The 19,163-nt window shown below is 43.0% G+C and overlaps 1 long non-coding RNA gene across 1 annotated transcript; it reads right to left on the bottom strand.

Moving 5' to 3' along the window:
• Positions 1-1,290: 1,290 nt before the first annotated feature.
• On the bottom strand, positions 1,291-10,824 carry LOC310639811. Its single transcript, XR_014492407.1, has 3 exons — positions 10,601-10,824; positions 9,935-10,024; positions 1,291-2,547 (listed from the first exon to the last, which is right to left on the bottom strand). It is a non-coding gene; the product is annotated as an uncharacterized lncRNA (long non-coding RNA).
• Between the last annotated feature and the right edge of the window lie 8,339 nt (positions 10,825-19,163).

Here is a 19,163-nt window from a genome sequence, read left to right as displayed (position 1 = left end):
ACCCTTCCCCTCCCCCCCCTCTGTCTCTCTCTCTCTCTCTCTCTCTCTCTCTCAGCCGCCCGAGGAGCGGCCGCGGCGTGTTTACTCTCAGCTCCCGCACCGAAGCGCGTGCACCCGCCCGCAGGCGCGAGCGCGCGCCGCTCCCCCACCCCTCCCCTCCCCCCACCTTTCGAACGCTCGGAAAGAAGCGCCCGCTCCTTTTGCGCGGGCTTCCCGCCACCTCAGGCGGAGCCGCGCGCTCGAGGAGGCGAAACCTCTGGCCTCTCAGCCCCGGAGGTCGGGCGGCGATTTAGGATTAAGCGGACGGGCTGGGATCCGCGATCCCCTCCCCCCCCCGCTCCCTTTAAGGAGGACGAGGCTCGGGGTGGGTGAGGGGGGGGGTGGTTTCGGAGGCCAGCCGGCCGCAGCGCCAAAAGTTCAGTCGCTCCCAAGCAGGAAAACGCGAGCGCGCAGCCAGCCACCATTTCTTCCAAGGTTTCAAGGCAAGGGTGGAAGGAGCCGGGCTTACTGGCCGCCGAGACCTCCCACGCCGAGGGCAGGAAATGGGCCGGACACCGAGAAAGAAAGAAAGGCACGGGGAGGGCAGGGGGGCGAGTCAGAGGCCCGTGACGCTGCAGGGCCCGGCGGCCGAGTTGCTCCGGCTAAGGAGAGCCGGTGCCCGCGGGAGCCCGGCCAGCTTGTCCTTTCCTCTCTCTCTCTCTCTCTCTCTCTCTCTCTCTCTCTCTCTCTCTCTCTCTCTCTTTCCCGCCGTCTCCGTCTTCCCTTCGAAAGAGGGAGCCATCTGGGGTTGGGTGGCTTCTCATCTCATTACCGGGCATTAGGCGAGCCAGGCAAATATACAGCTATTAAAATTAATCGTCTCGCGCTGTCAGCTGAACATAATGGAAATTATTTATAGGCTGCCGCCTACGTGGCGTTCGCCGTCAGAGAAGCATCGGGGTGGTCGGTGGGGGAGGCAGGGCGAAGCGACGGGTGAAGAGGAGTCGCGGAGGGCTACCCATCCGGTTAGATCTCCAAAAACCTCGTCGTCGAAAGAGATGAAAGGCCGGCGGCCGTGTCGAGAGAAAAGAAGCGCATCTCCACGCCTCCCGCCAAATGGGTCCCGGGTAGCAGGCGCCTTGCTGGAGAGAAGTTGGCAATAAAATTCCGCCTAGAGCGAAGGAACAAACAGGAGGGCCTTCGCATTTCTGTCGCTAGATACGGAAGGCAGCTAGGCATAACTAAAGAAACGGCTCTCCGAAATATATCCGCTGTCATTATTTCCCCCCCCCCTCTAAACTTAGTGCCTTTCAAATGACAGGGAGCTTGATCCCACGCCCATAAGAGGGGTCTGCTTTAAAATTCTTGTATTGATTGTGACATTTCAGAAAGTTCATTCCCACGGAGATTAATAGATTTTGTTTCCAGGTAAATTACAGATAAATTGCTTTATTTTGGAATATTCAGACTTAATTTGCAAGAAAATGAGCTTGGTGGTATTTCTTCATTCATCCTAGAGCTGCTTTGACTCTGGAGACTGAATGACATATTTAAATGGCATAGGCCGGTTGTTTACAAAGAAGGGGGGGGGGAAATCAAGCCCTTGGCAAACCTACCGTTTGCTTTTCTGCATTTAAGGCTTGAATATTTGTAGAGGAACCAACAGACTAACACTTAACTGCTTCAGACTGAGGGGCTTTGAGGTTTATCTTTTTCTTTTCTTTTTTTAAGAATGCCCTCCCACTCTGGTTATAAAAGACAGGGAAAGAAGCCAGATTGAAGGTGGGAGGAAGACAGCCCCCCTCATTCCTAGCAAAAGGTGACCTATGGCAATGGTTCAAATGTAGATATATACATAGCGATAATTCACAAGATAAAGGAGCTGACTAATCCTATGCAAGCACACCCGCTTGGTGTGGGAGAGGCAGGGGTGGCTCGCTTGGGCTTTGTGGCCGGTGGGGAGAGAATATGTCATAAGACAGAAAGGGGAAGTGAAAGAGGCTCTGCCAGGCTGGGGAGGTTAACAGTCCACAGCTCTTTTTCCAGTCCGGTGGGGGAGGGGGGCTGACTCACAGCACAGCAGGTAATTGACAGCCTCCACCCCAAATTGAAGCATTTGTTAACAGCAAGGCCACAGATCCTGGAAGCTATCTGAGAGATCGTGCTGCATTATTCGAAATCCTTGGAAAGAAGATGTGATGAGGAGATATCCAGCACAATTTCTGTAGGACCTGTGAATCAGCTCCACAGCCCTTTAAGGGGAATAAAAACGGGAGTCTTCCCCGTCTCTTTCCAGACAGAGCTAGTCAATTTCAGGAGCCTGTATTCTGTTGTGTCCCCAAGGCAAAGTCTCTTGTCACTCTGGACCCTCCTATTAATTAGACTTTCAGAGGCTGGCTTCAATGCTAAACATCCAACTCAAATATATCGATCACACTCTATACTCCTCCTCTTTAGGCAGGCACAAACATTTCATATGCAGCCTCCCAGACCCCCGCGTGAATCTTTCAGTACGTGCTTCTGTGTTTTGCATCTTGATTTCCAATGCATTCCTTATTATCCACTGGCCTGAAAGAAAAAGCAGACTACATTATTTATTACCATAGGAAGCTCACATCTGACCAACTGGGATTCTTGTACTTGGCATGAAAGCCAGTTTGGTCTAGTCAGTGGTTAAGCCACCAGGCTAGAAACCAGGAGACTGAGAGTTCTAATCCTGCCTTTGGCATGAAAGCTGGCTGGGTGACTTTGGACAAGTCACTCTCTCACAGTTTAACCCACCTCACAGAGTTGATGTGAGGAAAATAGGAGGAGGGAGGTGTATTAGGTAGGCTCACTGCTTTGAGCAATAAATACATAAAAACATAAGTATATGAGGAATCTATAGTTCAAGAAAGGATGGTTCTACCACCACAGCCCAGGAGATGGTCATGCTTTATATATATATATATATATATATATATATATATATATATATATATATATATATATATATATATATATATATATATATATACACACATATATATACACACACACATACATATACATACACACACACACATATATATAATATATATATATATATATATATATATATATATATATATATATATACACACATACATATACATATACACATATACATATACATATACATATACATACACACACACACACACACACACACACACACACACATATATATATATATATATATATATATATATATATATATATATATATACACATACCTGGTAAGGATATACCCCAATCGGTATGGCTCAGGTATATTACAATCCTCAGGTCTCACCGTCAATATATGTTGAATAAAGAGATTGCCTAATAGCTATTTAAGCACCATAACTATGGCACAGGAGTGACAAAGGTGTCTTATCTGCACTGAGAAATATTCATATCTGTAGCTGAGATGTAAGGTATTTGGTCTTTCATGTTTGTTTCAAAAAGCCTTTGTGTGTGTGTGTGTGTGTACCTCATTACAAGAAGTTGGCACAAATGTTTAAGGGAAACAACTACTCTTCTGTGATTAGGGTGTTATTGATTAAAGCCACAGTTCTGAACATACACATGAACTTTAGTGTGAGTTATGCATATGCACACAACTCTTATTTAACTCATTGAGAAGCTGGATTTAATCCTGCAAGTAAGATGTTGAGCAACATGTTGCTGGTAAAACTAGACTAATACTTAAACATTTTCTAGGCAGTTATTCATTAATATTCAGGTTAGAAAAATGCTGTTTCTCTACCCCCCCCCTACTTAAAGTCCATGTATAACAAGCTTTGTCAATTCTATTCTTTCAAACTTTGTAATATATATTTATGACTCTAGATGTAATAGGTTTCAACTTCCACAATCCTCTAGCAGAATGGCAAATGCAGATAACCAGAGTTTGGCTAAGATTTCTGGAGACACCAGTTGATGAAGCCTAATTCAAATCAGGGAGGGGTAACCTGTGCCCTCCAGAACATGTTGGATTCCAGCTTCTAGCAGCGTTAAACAGCATGACTAATTAAGATGATTTATGCAGACCCCCAATCTTTGTGAACCACAGAATGTCCACCTTTCATTTCTGCATTTTTTATTCTTGATTCTAATTGACTAATACCTGCATTTTATGAATAAAGACAAAGCACTAGGATAGAGGCAAGATCAGTTTGGAAGCTTTTCCAGTGTTCCTTATCTCAGCAATACTTTCCAAATATATCCACAAGAAATGGCAGCCACTATAAATTCACAAGATTTTTTTTTAAAAAAGAAGGTTAAATAGATTTTTTATTTTTTGAGCTCGCAGGTTGCTATTTTATTTGATTGTTATGAAGTTACATATATTCTCTTCAATAACAGGTCAATTTTGCCATTCCAGAAACACCCAGCTTATTCAAGAGATTCAGGAAGTTAAACTTCATTTTAAATAATCCTTGTAATGTGAAGGATGCACTCTCATTTACATTACATGTAAGACAGACACTGAGTAGGCAGATTGTTTTAAATGAGTGGGGGAAAAGAACAGGATGGGAGATTAGCGGACACTGTTATGCTCCAGATCCAGAAACAACGTGATCCTACACTCTTTGTTACGCTTTACTTTGCATCTGTGTGTTTGTAGCCCAAGCATTGCAGAAAAGTCCACTTAATCCAGAGTCACTAAAGAACATTCTAAAAGAGGGGAAAAACGAGAAAAGGAGGAAGAAAGACTTTCCACAGTATTGGATTAAGGTGCTTCCTACTGTTACTTGAATCAGCACAAAACAATGGTAACATAACAGTTGCCCTTTCCATTATGGAAGTCCGTGCTGCCTCTAGAGTGAGTATCTATCCTAAGATGAAGCCAAAATGATCTTGTCCTAGATGGAGAATATGCCAGTGGTTATAAGCAAGATAGCTGTTTTTCTCTTTTAGCTGTGTTGTTTTCTTCTTTCAACCTATCACCACCCAGTGGGAGAACACTCACTAAGGAGGACACTACAGAACCAATGGGGTAACTCTGACTTTGAGGCTTTATCTGGAATTCTCTTAAGTTGGTGAGCCTACTCCTCTTTCCACATGCCATTGGATATTTCCCAAGTTAAAATCCTGAGACATTAAAAAAAGTGCATGGGAACACACTAGGGAAAATAACCTCAAAGAGAATGGAAGCAAATCCTTCTATCATTAACCAGTTAGGAAGTGCCAGTGGAAAGCGGTGAGGAAAGGCAGATCTGTCTGCATTTAAACCCTAGCCTCCAATTAAAGATTCATTTGTGAACACCATTGAGGTGGATTAGCATCATTTCCTCTCCTCCCACACCATACACCATGAAATAAATAAAGTACATTTTGCTGTTCTCAACTTTGTTGGAAGCCTGGAGAGTTGTTTTCAGAATTGTGGGGGATGGGGGGGGGAGAGGGGGGAGAGGGGTGTGGTGGGGAGAAAGAATGAAAGAAAAGAAAATGCAGAGCAAAACACACCTTTGCTTACACCTACTAATAACCTACTCTGAAGTAATAGGTATTGATGCAGATTCAAGTATCTGAGGCTTCAGATACTTTAAGACTGTCTTTTCAGAATAAGGGAGGGATTCTACTTTCATACTTGTGTTGCTAATAATGACTTAAGGCTGCTTTGTTCAGGGGCTTGGGAGAAGCTAAGGGTGAGGTTCTGGGGTCAAGGCAAGAAAGATGTCAGGGCTTTGGTGCAAATGAGGACAGGGCTTAAGGTAAAATCAGAAGGCTTAATACTGAAGGGGAATGTCTGTTCTGAGGCTGCTTTTCTGCAACAAAGGTTGTGAAAAGATCGACTCCCTGAGGGACTAAGCAGATTCCTGTTCAAGGATCTGACTAGCATATCTTATGATTTTCCATAACATTTCCTTCTGTGACTCACATTATTCCATTCCGGCAGGACAAGGAATTTGTTTTCATGTTACAAGTACCCAGTATTTACATAAATACAACCTCTAATAATCCAGTGCAGTAGGAACCTGAAGGCTTTTCTGAATGGGAAACAGCACAAATGTAAAGGATCCTCCACTTGAGCTTGACTACAAGGTCATAGTTCTGTAATTTTTTTTTGGCAACAATATGAAAGGTCTGTCATAGCCTTCTTTTGGTGTGTGTGTGTGTGGGGGGGGGGGTCTAGTCCAGTCCATAGTTGACGTTCTTAAGGATCTCCTATCCAAGTACCTCCCAAGTTTGATTCTTTTTTTCAATCAACCATGCTTGACTAGGTGCTAAATCTGAGGAAAAGAGTGGTCATAAAATTTAACTTATCTGCAGCCTCTTAGAAGATTTTAACTTCTTCAAGTCCAGAAAGAATATTTTTTTCCAAATAAATGTGCTTTATGGTGCCTTATGGTCATGTGAAACCACTGGCATCCAATTGAGCTCATCCCACTTAGATCAGGAAAGCATGCAGCCTGACTCTAGCCCAAGGGTGTCAAATTCAATTTCATTGAGGGCCACAGCATCAGCATTGCGGTTGCCCTCAGGGGGCTGGGTGGGTATGGCCTGGGTGGGCGTGGCCTACTGGGTGGGCGTGGCTAGAGTGCGTATGGCCTACTGGGTGGGCGTGGCCAGCTCTACATTGTTCGCATCAAGGGTGCCTATGGGGGCCTGGGCAGGAGTGGGACAGATCTGAGGGTCTCTGGCAGGAGGGTCTCTGGGCCAGGGCCAAGGCAGCAGGGGGGCGGGGGGCGTTCCCTCACTGTTTCCAGGATGGCTTCGCGGGCCACATGAAACCACTTTGCGGGCCGGATCCGGCCCCCAGGACTTGTGTTTGACATGTCTGCTCTAGCCACAGAGCTAGTCTTTGGGGCCACTTCCATTACTGCAGCTTTCTTTGGGAGTCGGAAACAAATCAGTCTGCCTGTGTGGGAAACCTCCTTTCCTCTTATTTACTCGTCTGGCAGCCTTTCCAAAATGTGTAGGCAGCTGCTGCTGCTGCTGCTCTGCCTGGATCCAGCTTCCTGCCTCCTGCTAGCTTTTATTGAATATAATTTGTTTGATCGATCTACTTCATGGCTGGGTGGGAAGGGGAGAGGAAGAGTGTCAGCCTTCGGCATTTGCAGGCAGCCCTCCGAGAGGCGGGCTGCTGCTGACAGAACAAGGTCTGCCAGTGGCTTGGAGCGACTGCCAGCCTGTCAATGTAAGGATGGTGAGGTAATCGGATTCCCTGTCAAGAGCAGGCATGACCAGAGGAAAGGGGGAAGCAACTACTATGGTAGCCGATCCCAAATGGGCCCAGATACCTCAGGGTGGAAGGCAGTTCTTTTGCTGCCCAGGTTTCCTGAGCCACTCATCCCAGTTCCTATAAACGTGATGAATGAATGCATACATTTATATTTTCTCACATGCTGGATGTGTCCTATCTGGTAGGTGCAGCATGTGCTGGACTATGCTTCTCTTTTTACATTCATCAGGCTGCTAGCTGGATCCTGATGAGCAATCTGACCTGATCTGGTTTTGCATTGGGCCTCAAGAGAACCAGCATTATTCTAGCAGAGGAGGGAAAACAGGCAGCAGAGAGATACGGATCCCAGGAACGGATTGGAATGGATCACCCATTACGAGGTGGGGGGAAAGAGAGTTGTTTCTGATTTTCCTTGCAGACTTTTAGGTATGCATTAATCATACAGACAAGAAATGCCAGATTTCAAGCCAACTGGAAAGTTACAATTTCCACCTCAAGGTTGTAAGATTAAGCGTGGATCAATAACATATACTAAACCACCACTTTCTTAACTTTGGTTCATCACATAGCAGGCAGTTGGCTACGTTCATACAACATATCAAAATTAAACACCTCACCTTTTGTTTTATAGGCGCCTGTTTATGAATTATGAGATAGGAAAAAGGCCAAAAGCCCTTTCTTTAGAACAAATGGGGGTGGGGGTGGTTTCCTTCCATTCTATCAGGGCAGCCATTTAAAACAAATAAGCACTCTGCCCCCACCCCCACCCAATTAACATGCGTCCCTGTCTCTCCATGAAATGAAATGCACACATTAACTCAGGAAGAATTCTTCATTTGGGGAGGGAGGCAGGCGATGTTTATTTTTTTGCAGCGGCGTGTGTGTGTGTGTGGGGGGGGGAACAGGCTGTCCAGTCACTGGGAAGATTGAGGTTAAGGCTGAAAGTACTGAAAGCAGCTTTCCTAAAACTCTGAATGCCTTTAGATTAGAAGATTTTTTCAGGAGCACAACTACCAATAATCTGTGGGCCTAATAAAAGAAATAACACCCTGGTCCCCAAATGTTCCTATTCCAATTATCCCAGCCTAGAGCGAAAGGCCACAGTCCTTCAATCAAATCACCCAATGGCCGCAGTTTTTCTGGAAGTCAGACATAGCTCGATTTTAATACCTAGGACAATTTAAAAGAATCCCCCTCCTCCTCCTCCTCCCCGTTCCGTAAAAGCCCCTTTTAACTGGACATGAAATTTATCGCCCGCTTCCGATGCAAATGGAAGAGTAAACACATTCCACAGAAATCAGTGCGAATCAGCAGGAGTGCCCGTGCGCGCGTGTGTGCGCACCCGCTTCTTCTAATTGTCAGGTGTGTAAAAGGGCTGGAAGGAGGGGGGGGGAGGGGAGCCACAATCAAATATATTTCTCTAAAAAATATTGACAAGAGTAATAGCCTCCTAGCGAAGACCTCGCGCCACGAGGTTCGGTGCATGAGAGATATTTTATTGCCGGGTAATTATTCCCGATTCCCCCTCCTAACGAAGGGCTGTAAGTGAAAACGCTGCCAGAATCTATTAAATGTCGCCAAGGCAGAATTGAAGTCAAACTGCTGCTGGGTTTACACGCCCCCTGTTGGAAAAGATCTTGTAATTAGGGAGAGCTCTCCCGCCGGAGGAGGCTGCAAATCAGGGCTCGGAGGCAGGGTGGGGGGAGGGCTCTCGAGGAGAGCCGAAAAACATTCGCCTTTCTTCCTTGATGCAAATAAGGTTGCATTGAAACGACTAACCGAGAGATCGTTATGCAACATACAGCAGATGTTGCCTTGCCTGGTAGGAAGAAGAAAAAAAAAAGCGCGGGGGTGCATATGAGAAAAAGAACCCCCCCCCTTTGAGACTCCACTTCTTTTCAACACCTTTATTCACGCGCCTTCACTGACGTTAACAGCTATTAAAAGACAGGCAAGGCCCAGTTATTAATGTTGCGCCGCCGCCGTGTTTGCTCTCCTAAATGAAAGCTAGGTTGTCTCCAGGCCAGCTTTTTTATTCTTGGCCTGATTTTACAATTAGGAAATCTGACACCGCCACCCCCCCCTCCTCGATTTCTTCTTACTTAACATGGACCGCGTTGTTTGGTTTGACCCATGGACTATTGATTAAAAAAAGGGAAAGTGATATTTCCAAAGACGATGTAAGCTTCAAATTCTCATCAAAGTCTTCATCAGTCAGAACTCAATGGTGACTGGACTGCAGTCCTAAGCAAATGTAGTGTACTTACTTGGAAATAAATCTTTGGCACTGGTTCTTAAAAAAAATAATCAGGGCAGATCACATTGTATGATGCACCTATGGAGCCATTCTTTCTCTATATGTAGTTATAAGCTGTATTCAGTACAACTTACATTGGCCTACCATGTTTCAGATGTTCCTTATTTTGCCTACACATATGAAGACCTTGTCCATTTCAGCCAGTAAAAACTGCTTATTCTATTGCATCCTTGGTCATACATCTTGCAGTGGAAGCCATTCACTCTGACCCTGAGACAATCTCATTCCCAATGTTTTTAATACTGGGAATCAAAATTTTTGAAAGACTTTGGCCTGTCAGTTTTTTTTTAATACAAAACCGTTTAAAGCATTGCTGTATTCATTTATCAGAATCTCTTGGCTCCAGTAGATTGAAAAGGCTGCTTATTGCTCTTTTTAATGTTACAGTGATTCCAGTATATCACACAGGGCAGCACAATGTTTTATTACAGGTCAAATCTACTTACCTCATTAACAATCAGGTCACTAAGGATTACTCTGAAATTCTGCTGTTGCTGGTAATATGTGGGTTTCTCATCCCTTTTCTGAACAACAAACTAGAAGTGGAAAGAGAAAGGGAAAGAGAAGATTATTAGTGTACTTTATTCATTTGTGTTGTAAGGAAAATAAAATTATCTGGATCAAATTAGCTGGATCAAAAGTTGCCCTCTGCTCAAATTCTTAAATAAATAGCATCCAGTTAAGTTGGATATAATCTATTCTGTAAGTAAGATTCAGGCACAAGTAACAGTCAGAATTAATAATTACCCCATTTACATCTTTCAAGACACCTACCAGATAATCTTGAAGAGTGCCACATTTTATGTTTTTAAATAGTTTCTATCATTAACTTTATGGCAAGTAATATTTATTTATTTTCAATTAACCCAGGAAACATTATTTCTCAAACAGGAGAACCGAATGCTAGACTGGCATATGAATTAAATGATCAATCTTTTTTTTCTTTTTATTCACCCTAAATCTTTTCAGGGTTCATACTGAAGTAGATAAACTAATGATGGCCCTCTAATTTCTTCTCAAAGTTCCCAAGTATAATGCTCTTCAAGTGTTGCTCAAAGAAAATCCTACTGCTAATGAATAACATAGAAAAACAAAACAAAACACCAGCATGCCTCGTTAAGAAGATCACCAAATATGACTCAGACTGAAGAGCCCTGGCGAGCAAACTCCACATTTGAAATCTTCCTTTTCGGCCACCCAGCTCCATCAACACAACTGGAAAACAGACATAAGTAATCAGCCACATTATCTGTCTTGCCAAGAAATGTTTGTAGGTTGAACCTACAGGCAAGATGCTGTTTGATGCACAAATACAAGCGCAAAGCCCACTGTGAAAGCAGGAAACACCTCACTCTTAATCGGCTGCTCCTTGAAGACCAGCAGCAGTGAGGACTTCCCGGCGCCTGTCACTTCAAGCTTGTCTAGTCTTTCGGTCAGAGGCTATCACTCCTGCTGTGTTGCTTGCAAATGGTGAACAACATTCATATGAGAGCTTATTCTTGGCCAAAAAAAAAAAAAAAAACCAGAAGGAGGGTGGGAAGTGTGGCTTTCAAGCCTTAGATTTTCAGAGGAAGTCACCATTGTGAAAAAAAAAACATTTGGCCTACCAGTGATAAATTGGTGGGCGGGCAGGCTCAAGTTTTTAACCTTTTCCTGTTTATTGAGTAGAGAAACCTGGTATCAACAATAGGAAGATTTGCAGAGGGCAGCTTCTTAACTTTTAATTGTTAGCTCGCTGTACCACGTCAGGGATCCACTGACAAAGCACTCATGCAGCCGGAGCATTAATAACTAACCTGCATCCTGTCCAACTGAAACACAAGGCAGTTTAACACAATCAGCGGGAAAGGGAAGGACGGGGGGGTGGGTGGGTGGGCTGTCTTTCTCAAAGCAACACTCCCCCATCCTTTCTAAGCCAGGATCTCTCATCAGGAACCAAAGCCTCGAGCTTTATTTCCACATTTTTTTTTCTCTTTAGAAAAACCTCCAGTCTGACGTAATGTGCCTGACTCGTTACCAGTTCCCCTCTCAGAGGTAGGCAACGCCGATTGCCTTAAGGGCATAGTCGGACGCATTCATTCATAAAGGCATTCTCTCAATTAGCGTATGGGAGATTAGCCGAGGGGTTGACTGAGTCGGTCTCGATTTAACACTAGAGGCTTGGGAGCAGCCCAGCGCTGTCGGATTTCCCCCACCCCCACCTTGCTTTAAACGGAGAATAGAAATTTATGGGAAGCGGCATTTTTTTTTTACTGAATGTATATTACCGTCTCATCTACCGTCCTGTCCAAAAAAACCCCAAAAAATCTTTTTTGGGAGATTAGGTGCAATCTTCCCTCCCCCTTTTCATTTTTAAACGAACGAACGTCTTCACTAGGGAATGCAAGCGGTCGTCTCGCCCTTTTTAAGTATTGCGCCAGCCTGCAACTCGTACAGGGCTAAGGGTAGGACTTTCCGCCATGTGGTTTCCTATTACTATGTCTGGAAACTGGAAACTACCCGCATTTCCCACTTGGCCGGGAGCTAGTAAGTTTCTGCCTAGCAGATTGTCAACAGCCCGGCCCCGCCCGCCCCTTCCACTCCCCGCCTCAGTGTGCCCTGTGGAGGTTTCCCGACTGCCACTCGCTTTCTCTCGCCCGGGAGGTGCTGTGCTGCGGCAGCAAATGGCGCCTCCGTCTTCTTCCTCCTCGCTCAGCCCGAGCCCTAATCCTGCGCGCGATCACGCAAGCCGCTTGTAATCAACGCGCTCCCTCGCCAACTCCACCTCCAGCTGGAGAGGGAAGCGCCAGAGCGGGAACCCGTAATTGCTGGCGTTCAGCCAGCTTGGGGTCCGGCCGCACACTAGCTCTTTCTTCCCGGCCAAGGCCTACAAATGGGAGCTTGCCGTTGTGTGGTAGCGCTGGCTGGCAGCGCCCAGGCAAACGTGTGAACGAGCGGCGGAAGGCAAGCCGGCCGGTTAGCCGGCCGGCCGGCCGGCCAACCCGGCCACAGAGCACCGCGCTCTCCTCCCGAGGCCTCGAGAGGCGGCCGGGGCAGGTTTGTTCTGAAACGCTCTGCTCCTCGGTCTTTGGAGCGGGAAGCGAACGTGACCAAAGCTGCCGCGAGCGTTCGCGGTTAGGATTGCCGGGAGAAGCCCAGTGCTGGCGGGGGTGGCTGGGTCAAACGGCAAGGAAAAGCGTCTTTGTGCGGAACCTCGTCCGAGCTGCGGATAGAAAAAGCCGAAGCTTTTGTTTGCTCAGGCTGCCTCTCTCGGGCGCGCCGAAAATTGCAGCCTGAGTCCCGGGAGATACTGCCCTTGGCTTCCTTCCTGCCTGCCACGCAAAGGCGGCTGTGTGCGCCAGAGAGATAATCCCCGGCCACTGTGCAGCTGTCACACATGCCAACTGTCCTTGTCAAGGGAGGACAGGCCCGCTTGCTCGCTCGCTTTGCAAGGCGGCCTGCTTGCCTCAAAGCTGTCCCTTTAGCAAGCAAATCGCGCAGCAGGTTTCCATGGAGGTAGAAGGGAGGGGGGGGGACGACACACGAGAATGGTCTTATGATGAAACTCCCTCCTGTCGCTTGTGTGGCTGCGCGCACACAAATAAATCTCTTGTCATCTAGTAAATCGCCACCGAAGTTGTGTAGGCTCAGCGATTTATTCTGTGGCTAAAAAAAATCCAAATGTCTAAACTGACTCAAAGACTGGGTATTTCCTCGGCTAGACGACTTGAAAGAAAATCTTGGTGATCTTGAATTGTGCCAATGTCGCAGCAGAACCGCAATCCAATTGTAAAGCCATTAATTTTCTGGCATCCTCTTATGTAAATGGTAGTGCTACGGTGGCCTTGCATTCGGCAATCAAGGGAAGGTTTCCTGTGTGTAGGTAGTGCATATGTGCGTGCACATATATGTATATATGTGTGTCTGTGTGTGAGAGAGAGAAAGAGATGCACAGACACATGTACATATCTTATAGAGGGTGGGATGCAAGGAACAGCTACATTGCTTTGCCAGATGATACTGTAAAGGTGCTTAGGGTAAACCTTGGAGTTTAGTTGTACTTGCAGCATGAGGTACTGACCAAAATGTGAAAACTCCTCATGCTAATCCTTCTTACAATTCACAGTCTAGTGTAGTGTAAATCGGCCTACACTTTCTCTGTTTCAACAACAGGGTTTATTTTTATTTTATCAATATCTGAAAACCTCATTTGACGAAAGGCATGATGGGCTGTAGAGGTTGGATTATCTGAAGATGATCAGAGCATATGGAAAAATTATGGTTTGGCATGTGGGAGGAATAAATGTAAAAACCACCAGATTAGTGAATAAAATGAAAGGAAGAAAAAGAAAATAGAAGTCTAAATGGAAGAATGTAATAAATATGAATAAAGGTGGTCTGATACTATGGGGAAAAGTTAACACATGTAGGAAAGGCAAGATGTAGGTTTCACTATGAAATATATGGGTTAAAATATATGTCAGAAAGTATGACTGGTGTCTTCTAGGTTATAGCAGGAGCATATGAAAGAAGAAAATCATTGATAATAGTTGGATGTGATATTCGAGTGGTGGTAATTCTGAATTAATGCAGTTAATTAGGCAAAAGTATTCCTCTAAATGATATGAATGGATGGATGATAATGAAACAAGAAAGTGGGAAAAATGATTGGGCTGTTTGGAGACCCAAGAATTGTAGTGACCAGAGAGTATATTCTTACAAAAAGGGTTTATTACTTTAAATTCATACTTTAAGCATAAGTCTGTTCATACATACATATGATAAAGGAATGAAAATACATTTTAGAGGTTCCCGAATTTTCTCAGTTCATTGCTTTTTAGTGTCTTAGGAATTTTTTCATCAGGCCCCAGGCCAAAATAGTGTTGAAAACACAGCATCCTATAACTTCCATGTGTTGTTCCAGGGTGCCCCAGCACACTATTTGTGAACCATGGCTATCTCTAAAAGATTATTTGTTTTGACTGCTTATGAAAAACACTTCAGAGAGTTAATGAAAGATACAAGGGTCCAAGAAGCTGTGTGAAACAGAGTATTTTTGGTTATCCCAAAAATGTTCCATATGGAACCTGGGAAAATGCACATTGAAAGAAAAGGAAAGAATTAAAAGAATCAAAAGTAAAGACAGAATAACTCCCCAAAAAGAGTGTAGAAGTCATAAATTTTAAAAAATGCAAAATAGATCAATCTTCCAAGAATGAATGAGATTAGATCTAAGAAAGAGAATGTGGAAACTGCTTGGAAACAGAGTTAAAAAATTATTATGGAGTGCCATAAAATATATAGGACAATAGGAACTATTTAAAAAGGTCCTTCATGGAGTGATAAACTAAAAAAAAATGGACAAGAAAAATACGTAAATGAGCACTACAAAAATAAGTAGAGAAATATATGGTATAACATAGGTAGAAAAGAAAATGTAGTTCACTCAGTGGCCTGAATCGTGAGATGGGCTCAGATAAATTTGATTAATAAATAAATAGTTGAAAAGAAGATATTCAAAGATAGCAAACAATTATTAAACCTAAGAAAGAAAATTAGAAAACGCAGAGTGGTTTTTATAGAAATAAAAACATTGTTTTGGGGATGAGTGAAAAAGGCTAAAGGGATGTGGTGGCTCAGTGGGTTAGGATGTTGAGCTTGTCGATCAGATGGTCAGGAGTTTAGCGGGTCGAATCCCGAGTGCCGCGTAACAGAGTGAGCGCCTGTTACTCGTCCCAGCTTCTGCCAACCTAGCAGTTCGAAAGCACGTAAAAATGCAAGTAGAAAAATAGGAACCACTATGATTCCGTGCGCCTTTGGCGTCTAGTCATGCCAGCCACATGACCATGGAGACGTCCTTGGACAAGCGCTGTCTCTTTGGCTTTGAAACGGAGATGAGCACTGGACCCTAGAGTTGGAAACGACTAGCATGCATGTGCAGGGGAACCTTTAAAAAAGGCTAAACATGAAGTCTCCAGCAGAATGAATTGAATTGAAAATAAATGTGATTAAATGATTGGGATAAAACAGAAATGGAATTTTAGAAGGGGTAACTTAAAGAATTATATGAAATTAAAACTAATGCTGTAAACTATGTAAACTATGATGAATAGGAAATTACAAATATTGGGGATCTGTAGAAAATCTATGTCTGATGATTGGAAGAAAGTTATTATTCCAACATAAAAAGGGAAAGGTAGCACAAGTGAATGCAAAAAGTATTCAGAGAATAACTTGTTAAATATTCCTAGGTAAGGGTTTAAAGGTAATCTAAGTGAAGAGACACAAGTAGTGACAACAAGGAAAATATGAAAATAACAGTGTAACTTTATACTTGGCAAAGTATTTGCAAAGAAGACTTTTGCTTAATGTTTTTATTGAAAAAATGTGTGTCAGAGAGATAGAAACTTTACAGCAGTTTTTTTGGATTAGAGAAAGCATTTGATAAAATGAATAGACTTGAATTATGGGATATTTTACATGAATATGATTTGAAGTTGGTTACTGAATGTAGTAATAGGGTTAGGGTTAGGGTTAGGGTTAGATGTGTGGTTGGCTAAGAAACCAAATTATTTTCTGGGAATATTAGATAATATAATGCCACAAGGTTTATTCACCTGAGACTTAAAGTGTCAAAGACCAAGATACTGTAGTTGTATTGGACAGACGAAAATGGAACAAACAACTCAAGTTATATACATAAATGACCAAAAGAAATGAGAGCATATAGCTAAATCTATGTCCTTTTGTGTACCTTTATGTTAATTAAACTCAATGCTGCCCATTTCACTATCTAAAGTGACCTTTGTAGAATGTTTACAGAAGACAGAAAAATGAAGAAAATGTAAGACATGTAAATGCTGGTAGAAATATTTTGGGTAGGAAAGGAATGGAATGGTTAAAAGGAATGGAATTGTTAAAAGTGCAAAATGGCTATGTATAACAGCATGCTTTAGTCTACTTTGGAGGCGAAAACTGAACGTACCAGAAGAAAAGAATTTTGAATGCAGTGGAACAGAATATATAAGAATTGTGAGTGATTAAAAAATGTTAAGAGTCAAGAATGAATGGTGTTGAAAGAATGTGGACTGAATACCAAAGTGAATGACCAATACAAAAGATGTATGTTGAAGTGGTCTGGTCATGAATGAATGAAGATCAGACTACAAAACAAAAATATGAAGGGTGAATGGGTCAAGAAGAATGGGAAGACTGAGAAAGTCATCTCAAAAAAACAGATGTGAGAAGCTTGAATAAAATCTGTGCATTAATACTTGGGTGAAATGGAAGTAAGAGTGTTTTGGAATAATAGAAAGGTGTGGATACATGTATATGTATGTATGTATAAAATAAAGCTAACATAAAATGCGCTGCCCCTTTTGCCAATCCCTATCCTGCCTCTACTGCATCTGTTCCAAGTCACTGCCAAATGCTATTATCCTGATTTATGAGTATGCCGCTGGTTATAGGTCATTATATAGCAGGGGGGAAAAAATCATAGACTAATCATGGCGCTGCAGCACGAATGGGATGAGTCTGATTTTGCCCAGTTTCTCTGAAATGGTTTGTCTGCCCCACTTCCTACAAACCATTTGGGTATCTCTCAAGTTAAACATAATGCAAAATAAGAAAACATATGGAAAGACCCAAGGGCAGAAATAGCCACAGAAAGGAGACAGGCTTTGCTATGATTATGCAGTTTGCTAAGTCTTGTATTGTAGAATGGAACTTATGTTAACATGCAATGAGGAAAAATGGTCTGCTGAAGCAAGGATACATCTGAAAACACTATTGAAATGGAAGAACTCATATGCCCCTTCCTCATCCTCAAATAAAATATTGAAGCTCTCCTCTTTATTGGAAAAGATTATTTCCAAGGTAGGGATGGAAGAGTTGATATTTTTACAAAACCTTGTGAACCGCCCTGAGTCCTACGGGAGAAGGGTGGTATATAAGTTTAATAAATAATAATAATAAATAATAATAATATTTAAGGAAAAAAATGTGCTAATGCAAAGACTGAATGCTGAGAGAGAAATAGTGAAACTTAAGTCTGGTAGTGTTCAGAAGCATCTTGAAATACCGGTAACCGCACCATGCAGGATTCCTGAAACACACCTTTAATCATGTCCACAACAGATCAGCCTACTTCACCTCCAAAATTAAGGGTGACAAAGTATTACAAATTTTACGTGCCTCAAAGCTGTGGTGGAATATAGCAGTGTCTGATTAAGGAGAACATATATTACAATATTTTAAAATCAGTAATGATTAATCAATGATGGTTTAAGGCTGTCAAGGTAAAGATAACACTGTGTGTCCAAGAGAAAATTTGGAGTTGCCAGAACATTGTGATGTCATAGTGACCTACAAGTGGAGGCTAAGTCATGCTCTTTATCTGCATTAAATGTATCAATGGCCAGAAATCTAGTTCCTGCTTCTGCACTATCCACTCCACATTAGGAGTTCTATATTCGAAAGGGCACCACATTTTATGAAGGAAGTGGACAAATTGCAGCAAACCCAGAGAAGAGCAACCTTGAATAGTGAAATGTCTAGAAACCAAATCGAAGGGTAGATAATCCTTAGAAATGAGATTTCTGAGAGATGGTGACCTTCAAATAGCTGTAACGCTGACATGCAGAAGAGAGTGCAGAGTTGCTACCTGTAGTTGTTGCTTCAGATAAGAACAAAACCAACTGGCAGAAATTTCTAAAAAGCAGAGTTAGCCAAATATTAGGAGAAATTTCTGCTTTAGGGTGGTGTGGGTTCTCCCTTGACTTGAAATATATAAATAGAAACTAGATAGACAACTGTCAGGGATTTGAAGCTGTATCCTGAATTACCAGTCCTGCTATAATGGTGGTGGGGGGGAAAGAGTGTCTTTTGCCCTTCAAAATCTGTAACTTTCAGGGCTCTCCCTCACTTGTACTTTATCACAGCACCAAGATTCTTTTGCCACATATTTCTGCTCTATCTCCATGAAGTTGTCTTCATTTCATCCCCAGAATATATATGAGAATAGTTTATAGCAGGGGTAGGCAACCTCGACTTTTATGACTCATGGACTTCAACTCCCAGAATTCCTGAGTCAGCATAGCTTGACTCAGGAATTCTGGGAGTTGAAGTCCATGAATCATAAAAGAGCCGAGGTTGCCTACCCCTGGCTTATAGCTATTCCAGTGCTAATGTTTCTCTCCACTTATTCCAAGATTGACCAAGAGCAGGGTCATAGTATTTAAAATACTTCCTCGCTTATTTGTTCTTTCATTTGGCAACTTGCAATTTTTGTCACCCTTTAACCTAATCAGAAACCTGGCAATAACTTGGAACAGAGGCAAGAGAGGGATTATTATTATTTATTATTTGGATTTATATACCGCCCCTCTCCCAAGGGACTCGGGGCGGTGTACAGGGCAATTAAAGCAGTGCGGGTTACGTTTGGTGTTGTTTTCTGTTGACCCAAGGATGAGTGAATAGCACTTTAAAAGTAGATGAAGATTCTAAAAAACCTCTCCATTCAATATTTATGTCTGATATTTACAACAGTAGCAGGCAACATGCACTTTGCACCTAGCTTAAATAAGGTGCGCTTTTTTTTTTGCCTGTCCATAAAAACCAGACCTCGGCTCTATTTGTTGAAGAATAAATCATTCCGAGTACGGTTTTCCTCCTATCGGCAAAAGTTAAGAGGCC

The sequence above is a fragment of the Vipera ursinii genome (genome assembly GCF_947247035.1).
Source record: "Vipera ursinii genome assembly, chromosome: 4".
NCBI classification, from domain to species: domain Eukaryota; kingdom Metazoa; phylum Chordata; class Lepidosauria; order Squamata; family Viperidae; genus Vipera; species Vipera ursinii.
Note: the sequence above shows the minus strand (reverse complement) of the source record. Positions and strands in the feature narration are given on the sequence as shown.